Raw genomic sequence first — 16,875 nt, 5'->3', positions numbered from 1 at the left:
CATCGATGTCTGCTTCTCACTGGAAGGAAGTCGCAGCCTTCCAGATGTATCCTTTCTCTACTGGGCTGTGTTACTCACTTTCCTGACCTAAGCTGTTCAGATACAGATAATGCAACAGCTGTTGGCGAGTACCAGATAACAAAATAATAATAGAGTTTTAATTCAGAAATATACATGGTTTTTTTGTTGTTTTTTTTTTTTTAAAGGCAGTTCCCATAATGGGAAATATATCCCTGCAAAATCAGAAGAAGCAGAGAGGTATGAATACATTGGGGAAAATGTTCCAAATGTGGTTTGATTACATATCTGGCAAAACAGATATCTTGGCATCTTAGTTTGTATCTTAGTTAAAATGCACTTATACTCAACAACCCTGATCAAAGTAAATGCTATTGATGGATCACTAGGATCACAAACAGGATCTAGCAAGATTATAAGTCTAGCCTAAAAACCTTGCTACATCCACTTAGTCCAAATATGAAAACACTAGAAAAAGAAATTTAAACTGTCTACTGAAATGTAATCACTTCCCAAGCCATATAAAATAACACATTTCCACTAGGTGTAAGTCATCTTATTAGCTGTTATTCATGAACTACAATGGCAAATATATTTAAAGTGTACCTGTTACGGCACACACATTCTCCAAATGATAGGGTTGGAAAAAAAATATATTGAGCTAGCAGAACTTCTAGCAGATAAAACTATACTGAAATATTGTCCCTTCCTTCTCCTATCAATTGGTTTTCTGCATATTAGAATTTGGTGAGAAGTGAGTGCAAGAGCAGTCTCCAACAAGCATCCCCCTGTCACAGCAACTACAGCACATGTGCTATAGCTGCTGTGTTTATTACTTTAGCCAGCACATCTCGTGATTTGCTAAAGAATTGTCAGATGTGAGTGACATTCTGATGATAATGCTCTTGCAATGAATCCACTGAGTTGACATCATGGGGAAGACAAAAAAAGAATTAAGATCTCACTTGGCCCTAGGTAGTTTGTCAGTCTAGGACCCCTATCATTTTTAATATAAGGATGATAAAACTGGCTAAGCATGGCCAAGTATCGTTGTAGCACATAAGCCCTTATCTCAGCCCTAAGCAGCCTCATTATGTAGCCTGAAGGTTAGTTCAGCTACGTGGGAGGTCCCACATCTTGTTTGTGGAACTGTTCCCAAAAAGGGAAAGGGGTAAGCACTTGTGGGACATGAGTGCTCTATCAGTGTAAGGTCCATGGACTTTGCATGGTGGGGGTAGTTACAGTGCTGGACAGGAGGTATTTCCTTAACATCACTTTCAACAATTAAATATACAATGTATCTTTATGACATATTACTAAGAAGATGTTTAAATTGAACCTGCCTTGACAGGCTCACTTTATGTCTCAGACAGGCAGTGGAATATAGAGTATGTTTTCAAAAAGTGGAAGGTCTTATTTAATCTCCTTAATATGTGCAAAAAGAAAAGGTAACCTAACCTTACAATTTTCTAAATCTTTATATTTAATAATACTATGAAAACTGTTAAGCAGAGGATGCCCCAACCTTACAAGACTTATAATATATGTATATATATATATATATATATATATATATATATATATATATTATTATTATTATTTAATTTTTTTTAGAAATTTTTGCTGGTTGTTAGGTCAAAAGTCCATTGCAAAACCAATGCACACGCAGGTCCAAGTCAACCGACTTTTTAGGTCTCCCAGGTCAAAATTAATGAAATAAAATAATCGTGTGGACGCGCAGGTCCATAAACATGTAGCATGTAATGTTAGTAATAGAACAGTTCTGAGAAATCATGTTTCAAACTGTGACTTATAATATATTTTATTATGCAGTGGTTTGCAGCCTACTCCTGAATTGCCTATTTCCTTGAATAGTCCAGGACTTAGAAATCTCTCACTTCTGCCCCATGTGTAAAAAAATGAATTCTGTATTACTGACAGTTACTGACCAACAGAGAAATCCAGTTATATACTTGAAGCAGAGTTAAGTGTATTCTAAATGCCAATTTATGCTTGCTCCCAACACTCACACATGTAGCTCAGGTTTATAAATTCTACAATTATAGTTTTGCTCTCTACGCTCACCCCTTCTGCCCTCTCTCCCAACCTACAGAGTTGGAAATTAATTAATGACTTCTCCTGACAGATATACACCCGCTGTTTATTTTCTAGAGTAGAAAATTGAATTACAACTCCCAGACACACATAATGTACACTTAAAAAAATAATTATTTATGCTGACATAATTGCTCAAGATCACAGTACTATAGGACATTAAGTAATAATCATGATTGGCTGAGTCACTTCCTGATCTGGTGAGAGCTCACAGCATAAGCTGTGCTTTTTATATTTATTATTTTAATTTAAAAAAAAATAAAAAATATAAGGGTCATCTCTAGCTTGGATTGTCCCTTAAATAAAAGCTGCAAAATAAAGTATAAATGTAAGTAGCAAAAATTGTTTATACCAACATCTTTAAAACTGCAGAGGTCTTGAGATTTCCGTGCACTATTAAGTCAAATGTGTACAAGGAAATGTGCAATAGAAATCCAGTGAGCATCCCTCACATCTGGTAACGAGGGAGAAAAAAAAAAAAAGAAGAAGAAGAAAGATAACTCTTAGTATGCGTGTCCATCCTTGAAATTTAGAAATATATTTAATATCCCTTTTTTATTTTATATATTCAAATAACTTCACTCCATTGTTGACTTATTTACATAAAGACCTTCAGAAAACATTAACATATAAAACATCTCATTATTAGCATGCACTTTCCAAGAGAAAATTAATTTAATTCCTAAAAAGGCTTGAAGTATATTTTTTTAAGGTCTATGGTACATGTAATACTTTTTTCATATGAACTATCAAAACAAAAAGTTTAAATTAATTATCTGTCTTTGAATTTCGGGAAATTGAGTACTTTCTACACCTGATTTACATATTATTCATCTACCCAGTTAGCACAACTATATTAAAATTCACCATTCAATTTAAACTCCATTACAGGAGTGTTCCAAAAAATGTTCTAGCTTTCATAATCTAAAAAGCTCACAACCGAAATTGTAAAATAAAAAAATAGAATCTTACCACTAAATGATTAGATATAGCAGCAAGTGAGATTTATGGTGCTTGTACCATATGTGTACAGCAGCTAAAACTTTCCCAAACCAGAGTCTCTTCTTTCTGGTCGTTGATGCAAGTAAAACGGGGGCATGTAGACTTTGATAAAGCCTTCTGTATAGGTGAAACGCGTTAGTGTGTTACTTACTTTTTATTTGTTTAATAAAATGAATCTACTTTGTACCCCTGGACCTTCATTGGACATCTTTTTATTGGAGAAGCTGTATCTCACATTCCCGGCTGGGGGACAAACCACCTATGCGGTAAAGGGCTGAGCAATTCTGATTTGCTCATCCATTGTGAGTATATTTCTCTCTGTATTTTATTTGTTTTATTAATACCGAGAACACTATTCCTGTTCTTTTATATCCCATATATATCACTAGAGCATCATCTAAAATACACCACGTGGATTATTGGCACAGGGATAAGATACCAGAGGTAATCAGGACCATCCTAACATCCACAGACAGGGATTGTACCGTCCATACTCTGTGATCTGGAGCTGATCTTGAGCTCCAGGAAAGAGTGAGTGCAATATATTTTTTCCTTATATTCTGCCTCTGCTATTATAGACATACTACACTATATTAGTATTCCTGTCCCATTTTGTTTTCTCCCATATATTGGCTCCATTGGACTCCACACAAGGAATTCAATTGTTAAGCGCTGCTTCCCTACATCCCCCGTTTTACTAAATGATTAGAGACTTTTTGACTAGAACCTCCGTGAAGTGAAATGTCTTCGTGATCATTCTGTTGAGTTTATAGATTATTTTTTTTGTGTGTAAACAAAACTGTTTTAAATTAAATCTTCTTACCCATAAGTGCGGAATTATATTTTAAAATATACACATTCCAATTCTTAAGTACCTTAAGAGCCAAAAAAAGACACCTTATCAAAAATTATAATTAAACTGTAGAAAAACAATACCCTAGCAACGTCATATCATGGACATATGATAGATACTTTAGGCTGACCAGTTTGGAATAATATCATGTAAAATGTGTTTAAAGTAACAGCATGCAGTCTCACAAAATAAAAATTGCCACATAATACGATTAACATATATCTATACATCTATATCAGATATGAATTTCCATATGAATTTCCTTTAGAATTTTTTATATTTATTAACTCCATAATAGTACAAAGCAGCATCCCATGTAAGATTAGATAAGATTATATAAAAGGAAAAACAAGAAGAATCAAAACTTAACTAGAAGAAACAATAATTATTTGAAACTTGTTAAGTCTGTCAATGACGTACATTTTCAGGAGCTATTTCAGTAAATTATTTTATATATAAATATTTTTTCAGTAATTATTTTTTTTTATATATAATTTGTAACAGATCCAGTGTTTAATTATTTAACCATGTCATATGTATTTTTATTTTTTAGTTATACTTATTTCCATAGTGCTGGGCAAAAAGGGTCTGGAACAGCTTAGCCGCAGAACTTGTAGGATTTTAGAATCTTTGGAAAATTATTTTGAAAAAATAATAAATGCATATTTTTTCAACTGTCTCATTCAAGTGCATTTAAATATTCATTTTTTTTAAAGCTAAATTTTCCCTTTAATTATTTGGTTTTACACCAGCATAATATGAATGTCTCAAACTGCCAGAAACACTTCACTTGGTCTGTTACAGTATGAATCATGCATATGATACAACAGAGGAACTACCCTCTCTCTATGTCAAACAACTGTTTTGAGAACACTTTGCATAGATCCTAGTTTTGTTTAAATGTAAAAAAATAAAAAATATATTGTATTCTTTGTTCTACTTTGGTTAAGCAATAAAGAACTGTTCAATATTATACCTAGATAAAGAATGATAAATAAACTCAACTCTAGACTTAATGAAAGCCAGCAAATATACAGAATTTCTGGAAGGACGCCTGCAATTTTCAAGCGATCAATGTGTTTTCACAACATTAGTCTGCTCAAATACCAATGCGAAAGGTTCCCTCTATGAAAATGAACTATTTGTATGCAAAGTGGTTTGTCTGTTCCTTAAAACCAAATTGTAGATGTTCTCTGTTATTACCCAATCATGCTGGAAGGAATGCACAGTAACAGCCCTAATTAGATGCCTGTTTCATTTACAATAACAGCTGCAAATGATGTTTACAACTTGAGAGAGATCTGGCTGATTTATAGCAAAATATATGTGTCGAATAAATCTATTCTAAGAGTACAGATTTCATTTTTCAATATCTTAATTTAGGGTGGCTATGGTTACCTGGAAAATGTTAATGAACAGTCATTCTTAATTCTAGATTTATTACACACAGTGCTTTCAGCTCCATTTCAGTAAAAATGGATGTGATAAATCAGACGTCCCAATAAACAGTGTGTGATATATTGTAGCTCCCACTATTAGGAGATAGCAAAGTGCTATTGTGGAAGGAGTCCACAATATTTGAATATTAGTCCAGATTTTGGCAAAATGTTTTCAGTAAGTTTCACCAAAAAAATAATATTGGTTTAACCCCTTAAGGACACATGACATTCCCTTTTATTCCAGAAGTTTGGTCCTTACGGGGTTAAATGACACCAAAAAGACACCACCTCTGCTACATCATAAAAATGCATTCCCTTATCCTCATTATGCATTCAAAACATTTGTATGGTACACAGGATTTGGCAGCTGAATCACCTAATCACCATTAAACCTTTAGAACATTGCCATATTGATGCAGGTCCCATGTGACACAAGAGATGTATGTTTAACCTTTGTGAAACTATGAGCACATACTTCCCCTCCCCCGCAAGAATCACAGGTTCCAATATCAAACTACTGTCCTGCCATCGTGGGTTAGTTCCCTAGTGTTATGCAATGTCCGCTATCAGCATAGTGCAAACATATCAAAAGACTTGCTTGCTCTAAGCCTAATGCAGTCATGACCTTAAGTTCATGCACGGAATTCTTTAAAAGTGCTCTTATCAGGGGCTGCAAGTCAGCTTGGTATGCATTCACTTCAGGCTAACATGGTAATATCATTCTTTAGGCAGCCCTCTTCTCTGTTCAGGTGTTTTTGTCCATTCGAGGCATTGCCAAATGGCCTCTATCCACTCTGCAGGTGACTTTCTTTACTACTAACGCACCTTCAGGACTTCTTGCGGGCGCCTCCATTCCTTTGAAACAGTCTGTGACTGTCTACCCCATCACACCCTCCCCTAGTCTTCAGTCATTTAAGAATTTCCTCAAAACCCATCTCTTCATCACAAGGCCCTTTGGTATTCCTGAATGGGTACTGACCCCTGATCGACAAACTTTCCTACCTTTATATGATAATGTTTGTATGGTAGTACACAGTTTTACTTTCATTTACATTAAAAGCTAGGACGGACAAGTAAAGATGCTGCTAGCGTTGTTCTACAATACCATTACCTGTCATTTATAGGGTGTTATTGACCCAGCTCACACTTGTACTAAACCGAGTCTGCAATACTTACTCATATATCAATTGGTACCTTAGCGATACGTTAAGTAAGCCTGATCATGCTGCACAACGACCTCCAAACCCTACCCTGACAAACACACTGTTCCCGTCAGAAGAAAATACGCAAATAACCATGCCACTGTACGTTTCTTACAAAACCTGACCCACGCTGATGTAGTGTTTGTTATCTGTTGTTTCATACTATTTCATTCTACTTAATCCTACTCTGACACAATAACTGCTTAGTTAAGCTTGACAAAACCATACAAAATGTGCAAATTCTTATACCACTGTATAACTTTTGTAAATATTGAAATACGCTGTTGTGGCGTCTGTTTAAACCATGTACCCACCCGCACAACAAAAATAAAGAATTCCAAAAAAAAAAAAAAGCCAGGACGGGTTGTTGGATATAGTACGTTTCCGAGTTTGGCCAAAGACACGTTGTACTGTCTCAACTTAAAGATTACTCATGTTCTACTGTTCACAGAAGTGCATTCGCTACCTTTAAATATATAAATATTGTTGCTGTACATATATAAATGCGTGTCTGTATAAAGTTTACGTATCTTCCGAATGTGCTGTGTTTTTCATCCTGTCTTTAAATAAATAAAGAATAAAAAAACAAAACAAAAAAAACATCTCTTCAGAAAAGCTCGTTGCCTGCTAGAGTATCTTCTATTTCACAAACCTCTCTCTTAAAGGACCACACTCCACTCTCACCTCCAGTTCTGCTACTTTCCCACCTAGTTGTTTGGTTGCTATCCCCCTTGACGCCCTTCCGATTGTTTTTTTTTTTTATACCTCATCTCCTTTAGATTGTAAGCTCGTTTGACCAAGGTTCTCATAAACCTATTGTTCCTATAACATTTTGTAATGTAATGTACCGTAATTAATGTTGGTAACCAAAACCCATTGGGCATTCAGAAATCCTGAAATTATGAGCAAGATATTCTATGTAGAGAAACTCTATTTAGACATATATAACAAAGCACTGCAATAATTGGCTTGTATGGGTGAAATAATTGCTAGACAATCCTTCTACAAATTAAAAAAAAAACAAGCACAACATCATGCAGTCAGATTTTCATGAAACCAAATTGTGATGCTAAAAAAAATATATAAAAATGGACATCCTCTTGATTTTGCATTTTTACAACTAGTAATACATCTGAATTAAATATAAGAATAATAAAAAAGATAAAACATTTCCTTATGCAGTGGCCAGCTTATATTGTGTGTTGATTGCTGCAGCTTTGCCAAGAAATAAGCTTAACATCACATAGAAAAGCACATTGATCACCTGTTTGGTGGCTCATGGCATGAATTTAAAGGGACTCTGCCTCTAATTAACACTATAGTTGATTAAGATGCAGCGCTAGTAGTAGTAATTGTATTTCTCACTCAAAGAGCATTCAATTATTGTTACATGCTTCATTGCTTTGAATATAATCATTTACATGCTTCTATCATTAGTCTGGGAACTGGTGCCAATTAACTAATAACAGGTGTCTCACTCTTGACCGCTAAAATACAACATATTAAGGCATTTGATCCCAAAGCTAAAGAATAGACGTGTGGTGTTAATCAGACTGAATAAAGGCTAGATTTGTTAAGGCAAAATGCCCCCACCCTGAGCGGCGGGTGGGGTCCCTAAATTGGAATAAGGGGGGAGACCTAATGTCTTCCCCCCTGGCCCCCACCCCTGAGCGGTGGGAGCCCTAAATACTAATAAGGGGGGGACCTAAGGTCCTCCCCCCTGGCCCCCACCCCTGAGCGGCGGGTGGGGACCCTAAATATCAAAAGGGGGGGACCTAAGGTCCTCCCCCCTGGCCCCTACCCCTGAGCGGTGGGTGGGGGCCCTAAATACTAATAAGCGGGGAACCTAATTTCCTCCCCCCTGGCCCCCACCCCTGAGCGGCGGGTGGGGGCCCTAAATACCAATATGGGGGGGACCTATTATCCTCCCCCCGGCCCCCACCCCGGAGCGGCGGGTGGGGGCCCTAAAAAAAATGTCCCCCCCCAGGTGACTAGGGGATCTCAAACCCCTAGTCAGCCCCCCAAAAAACAAATGATCCCTCTACCTACCCCCCTCATCCTAAAAATAATGAGGGGGGGACCTTTAACTAAGAACCTGTAAAAAAAAAATAACTTACCATTCAATGTTTTCTTTCTTCTAAAATCTTCTTTTTTCAGCCTCAAAAAAGGCTGCTCACTGTTTAATAGACATGCCCCTACTCGCGGTATAGCGAGTAGGGGCATAATTTACTAATACTAAGTAATATTTACTTAGTATTTGTAAATTTGGCAGAAAGACCAATTTAGGTCTTTCAGCCTTTTAGTAGATAGCTCCCTAACACCGTGGGAATTAGGGAGTTATCTACTTATTCATTCCTGTCATTACACTGACTGGCCAAGTAACTTACATTTTATATGAATGTATGTTACTTGATTGTTGTAAGTGTTGCAAATGCTTACAGGTGAATCCTGGCTATGTTTGTATACTTTTTATTTAAAATTGTATACAATGTAACATTTTTCTTCTTTCACTGGGTGAGTATATTAGTACTTCGGCAATACTGTGCTTCGGCACTTTGACACTTCGGAACTTCGGCACTTCAGCACTTCGACACTTTGGAAATTCTGTAATTTCGGAACTTCGGGACCTCGGCAATTCGGACATTTGGAAGTACCCGAATGTCCGAATTGCCCGAAATTCGTCCGAATTCCTATTCGGACCGAAACGAATTGCACATGTCTAATCACTAGCATATATCTAAAACAAGTATTAACCAAAGGAACAGGGTTGATATCTCCTTGAGAATCAAAGGCTATTTGTTGGTAAGCAACAGAGTATTACTAGTTAAAGGCTTCTCATCTCACTATGGTCCACCACATATATGCATTGAGGCAGAATACAAAATATAATATAATAATACTGATGTTGACTACACCATAATGGGCTATGATACTTGAAAAAAAGTAATTAAAATCTCCCCATCTAGTTAAAATAATTACTGAATGAAGGTTTGGTAGATGTTTGCAATGCATTGCACAGAACTAATGAAAACAAAAACACATATTTATTACAACCCAAAATCATAAATTAATCCCAGGTAAAATAAATGACATTCAGCCAGCTAAATTCCCGACCACACCTCGCCGGCTCCTCAGGTCCTTGTACGACAATATGTCCTCTGTGGGCTAATGAGGTTGATGGAGCTGTACAGGTGCCTAAGCCCAAGATGGGAGACTTGGCATAATAGGTCCGATCTTGGACAAGTCCCAGGTATGTGGAGTCATGTGCACCTTTGTAGAGACCTCTGGTTCTGAATTAACTTGCAGTCCCAGTGTTAGAGTAGAAGCACAGAGTTGGTCGCAGTGGCATAAAAAAATCATGGAGTTTTACCACCATGAGTTATAAACAGGCTCCTGGGTAAAGCCCAGAGATTAGGTACAGAATGTGCACAAAGTTTGGTAGTCAGAGGTCTGAACAAGCTTCTCCAGTTTAAATGTGGTCTGGATGTCAACAATGCCTTGTATAGCGTGTTTGGAGGTGAGTACTGTTGTCAGCATTCTCATCATGTTCTGAGTACGTTTTGCGGTGGTTACAGCATCCACGCGATGGTTTAATGATACATGAGCTCGGTGAAGATCCAGTGTCAGGGTCTCAATCGATGTGTACTGTGTGTTAAGGCCCTAAGCATCTTCCTCCACATCCAATATATCCAGGGTGCTGCCATTTTCTTTTGGTCTGCAAGCTCTAGGGGCTAGAACGAGCTCCACTCTCTTAGCCACCTGGTGGCATTGCTGGTCCCTTGTGTCTGGACGCCTTCCACATGCTATAAGAATCCCTGTTCCTTTGATTTTGTGGGGAGATTAAACGTTAATGAAAGGGCTCTGTATCTCGGAGCTCCTCTGGAACACGTGTAATCTGCTCGACAGCCTGCTCCACCCCCTGCAATAATTCATTTTTATTTGCACATTTGAGTCAGAAATGCCAGTATTTTTGGGTTAATAATAAATAAGTCTCACTCTTAGTATTGTAATAGGACCTCTTTTTAAAGATTCACATTTAACATCATCACTGGCACAGTTAGACACAGTCTAATGTACCCAGAGGTTATTTCATGAATGACTTTCAGACAAGTATAGCCCATGCTAAGTATCCCTTTAAGACCATTAAAGCACACAAATATCACAATATCTGCTTATGACATCACCAATACGATCATCAGCTGACATTGTGATATCACAAACCACTAACTTATGGTGCAAACAAACAATATCCAAGCATATGTAGGATGATGATGTAAAAATGTCTAAATATATTGTAGCGGAGAGCTGATTTCTCACAGCTATTCTCCACTTAAGATCCTAGGGAGGCTCAGGAACAAGTCATTAGTAAATCCACAGCAGAGTTTCCAGCAGGTAAAAAGATACAGCAATATCCCCACAGCACTCCCAATAACTGGACGACACACAGTTTCAGGAGTAGAACTGACAATCGTTTATTCCAGGGTTTCTTATAAAGCCTGCTCCCATGCAAGGGAGGGATTCACATTAATTAGGACAGTAACCAATACAGTGCTTGTTACCTCCCACACCTCTCCTCCCCTCAGAGTGACTCATAATCCCCTTAACTTACACAGTAATTTACCCCAAACCTGGATGTACCCCTAAACCCTCACATAACATTAATATTAGGGTACCGCTAGGTAGCCCTGATCTGGGTGACTATTATATCCAAAATTCACCCAGATCGGACCAGTGGTTCGGTAGTTACGTGGAGGTGAAGTTTGACCGACCGCACACGAGTTGGTATCCGAAAAGGGTTCCATAAGATTGGGCCCTGCGGTCGGTCTCCGTTCGGCAGTTAAAACATACTTTTACAATTGCCATCCATACTTCCATCCGCCTAGATATTGGTTCCCTCATTCGGTACTTTGTTTCTACCGAATGGGGATTCGTTAGGACTCTCCGTTCGGTAGTTACGGAGCTCTGGAGGTCTCAGCGGTGTTCGGTTGTTTGAGTGTCCGATTTGAGTTCCAGACACTCGACGACCAAACACCGCTGAGATTTTCATGCGTAAGATGGCCGCCGCCACGTGTACGCATGCCGAATGGCGGCCACCCAGATACAATCCTAACGAGCTTGTTAACTTGCGGTTTAGGAAATATGTGAACCTTAATTGCTAACACACTTCTCTCTGGGGTGGTCCCTCCGTTCGGTAGTTTCCATATGCATATGGTACGGATGGAAACTACCGAATAGCATACAATTCACACAGAAAACATACGAATAGGAAAATTAACACAGGAAAAATATACCGAATACAATCACACAGGCAGGTTACAGGACAGGCTTACTGCATTCCGCTACATATATTTTTTTTAGGGATTTGTCAGACTTACATGACTGTTCTTGGGTATTGGAATGTCACAATAAAGAGTCAGAAGGCCTGGTTACTAAGCAAGGTAGTCGATCTAATAGTTGCTTCAAAAAATTTTAGAGATGTGAGGGTTCCCGGCAAACATGGTCAATGTTGGGAGTATAGTAAGTGCATGGAGAATTAAGGAACTATGTTATTTCAACACTCATCATTTTACAGTTACTGGTGTAATGCTATGGTAATGTTTTATCCAAGTTAAATAGTTTGGGCACAATGTATACATAGTAATATTTCTACATATTGAAAATGTAAATTATTGAATTGTTGTAGGAAATTTTCAATGCATTTCACCCTAGGCCAGTATGAGGATTAGACTTCTAAATGTTTAATTTTGTCTTACATTAAGGAAGAGTTATAATGTCTTATTAATAGAGAAATAAAGGAGTTGAGGCCACAGTTAAAGGTCACATCCCACAAATTGTCCCACATCCTTTCAATATGAGGTGGAGCCATGCTTGATCTTCAAGGCAAGATCACAAAATTGTAGTGCTTTCTTTCAGCAACTAGTTATTGAAACATTTGATTCAAATAACTTACAAGATCTAAAAGAATAGCGGGCCCATCGTAAATGTCACCATCAAATCTTCTCACTGTGACCGTAGGAAGCCTATTGAGTTTGTTGCAAAAGGGCAGGGTCACCATCAGGGTGTAACAGTACTTCATTAAGGGGCCTGGTCAAATAATGGGTTCCACAACCACATTACGGTACTCCAGCAGACCAGGCCCCTTAAAAGACCACCCTGATTGCCCCTTCTTCACTCCTGTGCAACAGCGCTGGCAGGAAGTGATGTCATATCACTTCCACTCAGTGCTCGTGGAACCTGCATGGGAGGTTAGAAGAGAAGCTTATGTACCTGCTGCCTGTTCCCAACTAAACAACATGGAAAAACAAACATACATTTTAATGTGTAAATAGTGTGCATGTGTAGTACTATATTTGTGTAACATTGTGTATGTGTGTAGCATGGTGTGTAGGTAGAAATCTATGTGTGTGTGGTTGGTAGTGTTTTTGCAGTGTGTGTAGCAGTGTATATGTGTGTACCAATAGTATGTATATAGTGTGTGTATAGTAAAATGTTCATGTGTTTGTGTAGCTGGGTGTGTGATAAGCAATATATGTGTGTGTAGCATGGTGTGTATATGTGTAGTAGGGAATGTGTTTTTGTGTGTGCATGTTTAGCAGAACATGTGTTTAATGTTGCGTGTTTGCCTGGCAGTGTGTATTGGAGTGTATTGGTATATGGGACGTGTGTACCTCGAAGTGTGTATCTGCACCTGTGTGTAATAGTTTTTATGTCTGTGAGTGTATATCTGTGTGTCTTTATCACGTTAGAATGTCTGGAATGCCTGTCTATTGATATGTGTTTGCATCTCTACTGGGAGCATGTGTTGGAGTATCTCTATTTGGTAGCCTGTTTGTCTCTAAAAGTATGTATCTGGGCGTATGAGTGCAGGGCCCAAGTCAGTGGGTTTGTAAGTGACCCCAAGAATTATGATAACAGCCCTAGTGGCAGCCCTGCATAAGTGGATTGATTAGCGTTCCTTTTTCCTGAGATTTGGGTTCTGGCATCTTTGCCGGTGTGTGTTTCAACACAGGATTATTCACTAAAGTAAGAACTCAAAGTGAATTAAATGTGGATTTCAAACTTCAGGTCAAAATAAACAAACTGGACACATTCTCTAAGTCCATTATGTTTTTCTGTTTGGCTACTTTGGCCTTAAATTTAAAATTCACTTTGAATTCTCTCTTTCATAAATAACCCTGTAAATGTTTGCTTCTTGCTCCTGCTTATCAGCAGAACTGATAGTAGAACAAAGTCCACTTAATCAGATTAGATTGGGTAGGTATAGACACATGTTGCTTCCGACCTGCACAATTCTCTGTGTGTAATCAACAACACAATTGTGTAAATGAATATAAATGAGGCACATCAGGGGGTATTAATAATGTATATATCAGACTTCAAGCTTCAGACAAGGAGCTCGGGGCATAAGAATATAATCCTTACATTCATATACTCCCAATAAAATAAAAAGATAAGCAAGCACATCTTTAAATTTATACAGCATATATTCTATAATGCACTATAATTAGGCAGAATGTATAACGTAGCCAAGGAAAATTATATATGGTTCTGATGGGAAAAGCCAAGCTAAAATTGCACGAGAGAACATGTTTATATAGATTTAGGTATCACTTTCAATCAATAAGTACACATATGCTATATCCTCAAGGGTAACATATGTTGAAAGCAGTACAGATGCCACAAGGAGGAAGAATTTCATGAGGCCTGTTCTCAGCTGTCTGTCCCTTTAAATCCAACCTACTCACAAATCACAGAAGCATGTCCACTTTCTTTCATATGTGATTAAGCAAAAGAAAAAAAAATCAAAGCCCATCACTCTGTTGCATGAAAGCTGAAACACCAGTAGCCCTTCTGGCACACAGCTGAAAGGATTATAAACTAAGGCAAACCTATAGTGCGGGCAGTAAAAATTACTCAACACTTTACCCAATTCCTTATGGAATCTTAACAGTGGCATTCTGGGTTTAATATTTCCTGGGATATGATAAATCCTCAAATGTTGCTTACAATATGCCTTGTGCAGCAATAATGTCTTCAATGGTGCAGATAATACAGCACTTTAATCTGTTAAATCTGATACTGCTTTTCAGACACAGCAAAAAAAAAAAAAAGAGAAAAAAAAAAAAAAAGGAAAATGCTTTTAATGAATATCTCCAAGTTGAAAAGTGTTGCGTTCATACATTTTCTTCTAAATAAATAAAATAATACCACATATCTGTATCTCGACTTACTAAATAAAGCATGAATTAGCACACACAGAATTGCTTCTAGAGTACCACCATTTGTCAGTTCTTTGAATATTCCCTGAGTGACAGCTGGTTCCTATAATAATGTTTTCAAGCAGACAATTTATTACCAGAACATGTAAATAAAATGTAATTTCAGGATGTGATATAAAAAATATGAATTTAATCCCACATGCTTTAAATACATTGAGGCCTGTGGCTGAGAAATGGTTAAATAGTCTTAAATGTGCATATTGGCCCCCACATAGAGCTGCACTGCAGGGTGTATAATTTTCTAATGTATATGGAAATATGTTACCTTGTTTGGAATCCAGGTCAATGATCTCTAGTAAAATCCCTCTTCCAGTTGTTTCCCATCATCTGATGAGGTCCAGTAATCCCATCTTTATCCTCCTGCTGATAAACTTTGTGGTTCTGTGTGATGGCAAGCACCAGGGGACAGAAGGATGGAGAGCAGCCTTTGTATATGGCAGTGTGATTCAAAAATACCAGAAAGAGAGATGCTCTCTCTCTCTCTCTCTTCTGTGTGTGTCTTGGTTTTTGCTCAGGGTAAAAGTCCTCCTCTTTGCCTTGCGTTTGGGAGACTGGAATATCTTTACTTTCCTCCTGTGTCCCTCTGCAGACCTCCTCCTTCTCTATCCTTGTTCACACCACATTAACAAGAAGCTCAAGTTTCCCTTCTGTGGCTGTGCAGAGCAATTTATTTCTGAGAAAAGGAGCTGCTTATTCAATGTTACACAGAAATTCAGCTCAGTGCTCAGCAGACACACTACACAAGTCTTGGAAATTGCCTTATCAAAGGACACACCTTATTGGCCACCAACATCCTAGCATATGCACTAGGAATATAATATGCCCCCTCCTATAGCTAGTCAGAGTTAAGAGCATCCCAGGAGTGACAAGAAGAGTGAGTTTAATGAGATCCAGAGAGAGCCATATGGAGATGTACATATTTATACAGATCATGAAAGGATATTTAGACGTAGTGAACACAGCTCCTGTCTACATGTATGTATGTATGTATGTGTGTGTGTGTGTGTCTGTGTCTGTGTGTCTATCTATCACACTGTTCTTTTAACTGTTGGATTCCATATGCATATAAAATAAGAGAATTATTACAGGATAGGCAGCTACACAGTCTGCTAGCGGGTGACAGACATGTCATCATAAAAGCTCCATGATATATTAAATTCAGCATGATAACATGGTGCTGGTTACCTGCCTCCCACACATGCAACCCAGATGTTCTTTAAGAAACTAGGCCATCGAGCATTAAGCTTGCCATATTGTACAGCCCCACAAGAAATGTACTCCACATTCTACAGATGTGTTAATATGGAGCACTGCATTTACTACTTAGAAACATGGGAGGTTATATTAGGGATATTCCCTAAAGTGTGAGTTGCAGAGAATTCAAATTTTAATTTAAGACCAAATTAGAAAACGATAACTGTCATTTCTGTTAGTTAGAAATTGAATTGATGAATTGTTAGCATAGTACTTACCTAAGTGGTTTACCTTAGCATGGCAGGTGAGCTTACACTTAAGTGGCCACTGGAGTGAAACTAAAAACCGCCTATGATCTAAATATAAATAGGGATTTGGGATAGTGTGCAAGTAACTCTTTTCTTAGTTTTTATGGTATGGGGCTAATGTGGACTATAGTCATAGCTGCCTAGGAGAAGTGGGAGTTTGAGCGCAGGACTTATTTTTTATATTTGTATTTCTGTTAATTAGTTTGGCTATTCTGCCCTTTAAATTTACTTTAAATTCTCACTTTATTGAAAAACAAAATACATACAAATTATTTTAATTTTTTTGTTTTATTCCGCACACAGGATGGAGGTTATAGAGACATTGGGTATGCAACTCAAATAGTATTTTTAGGGCAGGGATGTGGCCTCCAGTTACTACTGGATTATGTGTTGTGGTTTAATGAAATGTGGAGGGCCACATATAGTAGGCCTCCCAACACTCCCATTTTTGGTGGACAGTTTAGA

The 16,875-nt window shown here is 37.8% G+C and overlaps 1 protein-coding gene across 2 annotated transcripts in view; it reads right to left on the bottom strand.

Annotated features, from left to right (window-relative positions):
• The window catches only part of RASGEF1A (RasGEF domain family member 1A), a 385,023-nt gene that overhangs the window by 105,949 nt on the left and 262,199 nt on the right, over positions 1–16,875 (bottom strand). The window contains exon 1 of one of the 2 annotated variants that reach the window (XM_063434054.1): positions 15,174–15,575. The exons of the other annotated variant lie outside the window; for it this stretch is intronic. The gene's annotated coding sequence lies outside the window, so the exon portion shown is untranslated. Of the gene's footprint in view, positions 1–15,173; positions 15,576–16,875 lie in introns of those variants that run through there. 2 annotated transcript variants of the gene reach the window in all.

The sequence above is a fragment of the Pelobates fuscus genome, chromosome 10, assembly GCF_036172605.1.
Source record: "Pelobates fuscus isolate aPelFus1 chromosome 10, aPelFus1.pri, whole genome shotgun sequence".
NCBI lineage: Eukaryota > Metazoa > Chordata > Amphibia > Anura > Pelobatidae > Pelobates > Pelobates fuscus.
The sequence above is the reverse complement of the archived record's forward strand: the minus strand, read 5'-3'. Positions and strand labels throughout refer to the sequence as shown.